Source organism: Aphis gossypii, unplaced genomic scaffold (genome assembly GCF_020184175.1).
Source record: "Aphis gossypii isolate Hap1 unplaced genomic scaffold, ASM2018417v2 Contig00310, whole genome shotgun sequence".
Taxonomy (NCBI): Eukaryota; Metazoa; Arthropoda; class Insecta; order Hemiptera; family Aphididae; genus Aphis; species Aphis gossypii.
In genome coordinates this window covers 1-4062 of record NW_026083062.1, presented here as the reverse complement: position 1 = coordinate 4062, position 4062 = coordinate 1, and the positions used below count along the sequence as shown (strand labels likewise).

Sequence of the window (4062 nt, the reverse complement as noted above, 5' to 3'; positions counted from 1 at the left end):
GATCACACAGACTACTTGGATCATTGGATCACATAGATCCCTTTGATAACACAGGTCAGATGTTAACGATTAAGTTCTTGTAGACTTCTTTATGCAGTTGTTTGCAGGACCTCTCTGTATACAATGTTCTTAGTGACGAATCTACCATCACCATCACCACACATACCAACTCTTATGGATTGTGAGTTCCTCACTAGCGAAAAGGCTAAGTACAGTTGTCCGTGCGTGAACACTGGTGAAGGCAGAAGCAATCAAACTCTATCAAACGTTTGTCCCTGTGACTTTTTATTGGTCGCAAACGACTAACGTACAGGAAACTGCACTCTTCGCATTATTATGGGCAGGTAATCTTCGCCACTCGACGTGAATGGTATCTTAGGCATGATTATTTCGTCCTGTGCACCACCAGCCACATCCTTGCCTTGAAGTTGTATCGTCGCAGTTCAGTGACAACCAATCTCGTACCGTTGCAAAGGCGTCTCTTAGAATCTAGGTTCCTAAGCAACATGACAATCGAACCCACTTTTAGCGCGAAGTTGTACGGCGGCAGTCCGTCCGGTTCCAGAGTATTGAGGAACTCTGTCGGATAATTGGCCACTTCGTCGGGGTCATCGACCATAACAGTGTCTATGGCCGTGTAGCTCCGGTGAGCTCCATCGATGTGTTGTAACGCCGTGCGATTGATCTTCCTGCAATCGTCGTTCCTGGGACATAAAATTATTTTCCGAGCAAACTCGTCGATGTTTGCCAACGACATTTGCTGCGGTAAAACAAAATCAATCAAATTAGCGATGTCATATACCATTTCTCGGGGGATTTCGACGCTACACCGAACATCGTTGACCGCTGGCAACTGGCCGCTCCCGAGCTGTAGCCACCAAGAAGCAAAGTCCACGTCGTTGTCGGCACACATGTTTCGCGTCAGACTGAACTGTTACAAGTCGTGCCACAGAGAGTTATATTTAATCGACAACCTTACAAATTACAATGTCACTCCTTGTTCCTCTGCGCACGACAGGCATTATCTGTCTGAAGTCGCCGGCGAACATGGCCGGTTTCCTACCAAACGGTAATTCTGATCCCATGATGTCCATAAGCAATTTATTGACCACCTTGAGTTGTAGGTAGTCCCGGTAACATTGGCGCTACATCCCAGACGATGAGTGCCGTGTCACGTATCCTTTGAGCAAGCAACGATAGCATGGTGATGGTCGATGTCGAATCGTCAGTCAGCGTACGGAATGGCAACCCGAACGTCGAGTGCACCGTCATGCCGCCGTCCATCAGCGATGCTACAATTCCTGTAAATGCAACGGACAGCACGGATCGCTCTTGGTTACGAAGAGACCATATGAGGAATATAAGCTTCGTTTTACCTGATCCTCCGAGTCCGTCGACGTAGAACATTTTTTAGCAGTTTCTGTTGTCGTTTATGGCCGCCATCACACGATCGAACACTGTCCATTATTCGTCGTTCAAGTCATTCAATTGTACAGCCCAGCGTACCGCCGCGTCTATTGCACACAGAATGTCATCATCAGTGTCTTCTTCTAGCATTGCGACGGCCAATAGAGGTAAACTGTAGTGTTATGGACTTAAGACTAAGTTAGTATGACCATGCCTCGTGCCAAGAGTGATGCATATGCTACTATGACCATGACACGTGTCGGGATAGTAAGCGCACCAATAATTATAGTGCACTAATGATGCATTTAAGATGTTATTGCACATTATCAAATCCAGGTCCGAATATGCAATAACAACTACAAGGACACCTGGTTCCATCCAGAAGACTACGATTCGACGCAAACAAGAGACGCACCACAATATATAAGGAAGCCCAAAGACCAGCAACGGCAGATGTTCCAAAGCTATCAACACCTGAGCACTTTCACAACACTCAGCCACTTATTTTATTAGTTACATGTATTTCATTTATACGCAATAAAGACATTATTCGTTATTAAGTTTAACTTTTGTTCAAAATAACCATTTGGATTCAAATCTGATATTGGCACGCAACAATTTGGCGCAGTTGGTAGGATTCACTCTTCAAGGAGGCAAATCGTCAAAGGTTACCATCAACAAGGAAGACTTGTACACTCTTCCTCATTGATAACTCCAGAAGAGAAGACTATTCAATTCAACGTTGCAGAAAGTATCAGACAGGATGACAACATCAAAGAACATCGCATTATTGTGAGTGAATAGTTAATTAAATTATTACACAGATATATGTTACAAAAGTATAAAACCTAAGAAGTATCATTTAAGTTACTGAATATATTTAAGTAGGTCGTGAAAAAACTATTTAGGAATTTTTTTTTTTATTATTTAAGGGCAATTGATTTATTTTAATTATTATTGAGAAAATATTGAGTTATTATATTATTATTGAGGACATATTGTTGAATTATTGAGATTATTATTGAGAATTATTAAAGGGCATATATTATTGAGATATATTATTATTGAGTTATATTATTGTAGTTGATTGTAAAACGTATCAAATGAGTGTGAAAGCAATTTATGGAGAACACAGGTACATCTCCTTTGGAAGTAGCTAATCCATCGAATAAGACGTCTTTAGAAACTGGTATAATAATCGATCACTAGATACGTAACATTTAAATGGAAATTTTCACAAATTTTAGAAGCCAAAAATATTTTTTTTAATTTTAAATAAATATATTATCAATTATAATGTCTAAATAATTATTAAAATATATGATGTTCACAAATATTTAGTCAGTATTAGGTCAGGCCATGGCCTGACTGGCCTGACCCGTAGTTTCGCCTATGATTTTGAACACACTGAGTTAACGTTGTTATCATGTTATCATATTATTGTACATATTATTTAAACGAATCATCATGCACATGCACAGAAGAACTATTTCATCATATTATTGTACACACACACTATATTACCGTACTCATATATTCAACAGTTATCAGATAACGCTATCTATCCCTGTTGTAGAAATGTTATTACATATTACCGGTAGGTATATCACCATTTGAAAAAATATAGTATAACAAGCATGTAGAGTAACAATCTAGTCTGTCGCCTCGAAATTATACAATAATCAAATCTGTAAAGAATATATTGATAGTAGACACATTAGCACCGATATTCATTAACGCTGTGTCCTAGCCAGGATGTATATTTAGTACTTTCAAATAAATGTCTAGAAATTCGCACCATCTCCTTAATGTATTCACTAATAGCCCTGATTATATTCTGATAGTTTCTTGTCATTAGGATATTTATTCAATTAACAAATAGTCTAAGGAAGCCGCAGACTCTTAATAATGTTTTTATAATATATACCATTAGTTCTTTTTTATACATGTTCTTATATATCACTGAGCGGAGTCATGGTGAAAAACGTATAATACAATCACATCTTTAGGTGAGTAATATAAATCATATGTATCATAAATATATAAAATGTGTTACAAATTAAATAATACGTCGTTGGATTTTACGAGACTATTTGATCGAAAAACACTATTATTACACATGTATAAGTATTCCATTGTTAGCGGAAATGCCCTGTCCCAACCAATCTATTATCGACACGTGGGGGTCAGTTTCAGGAAATTTATCGATACTCTGTTCAATACAATGATACCCAAATAATTAAAAATCTATATCACATACCTAATTGTCATACTCATATGGTATTTTACCTAGCCCTGGCTTAAATTGTCTTCATCACCGCAAATGCTAAGACACTTGCTCCGTTGTCGACCGATGTACAATCAGTCTGTTCTGGACATCTATAGCGTTTACTTTGCCTTTACTGTCTCCGTGTTTTCACAGTCCTTACACAACAGTATTAACAATTTTTCTCAGTGTTAATTTTTCCAAGTGATTAAACACTTGATTTTTCATTTTTTACTCGTTTTTACCTTAAACATTTACGTTATGTTTAATTGCGATCAGTGTCAGTCAGTTTTCACTATGAAACGTAATTTGCTCGCCTATCAAAAAAAGCATACGGGTATACGTTTCTCGTGCACCAATATATCCATCAACATTTTATTTCAAGACCA

At 38.0% G+C, this 4062-nt stretch overlaps 1 pseudogene; it reads right to left on the bottom strand.

Annotated features, from left to right (window-relative positions):
- Positions 1 to 385: 385 nt before the first annotated feature.
- LOC126553701 (uncharacterized) lies at positions 386 to 1118 on the bottom strand (annotated as a pseudogene).
- Between the last annotated feature and the right edge of the window lie 2944 nt (positions 1119 to 4062).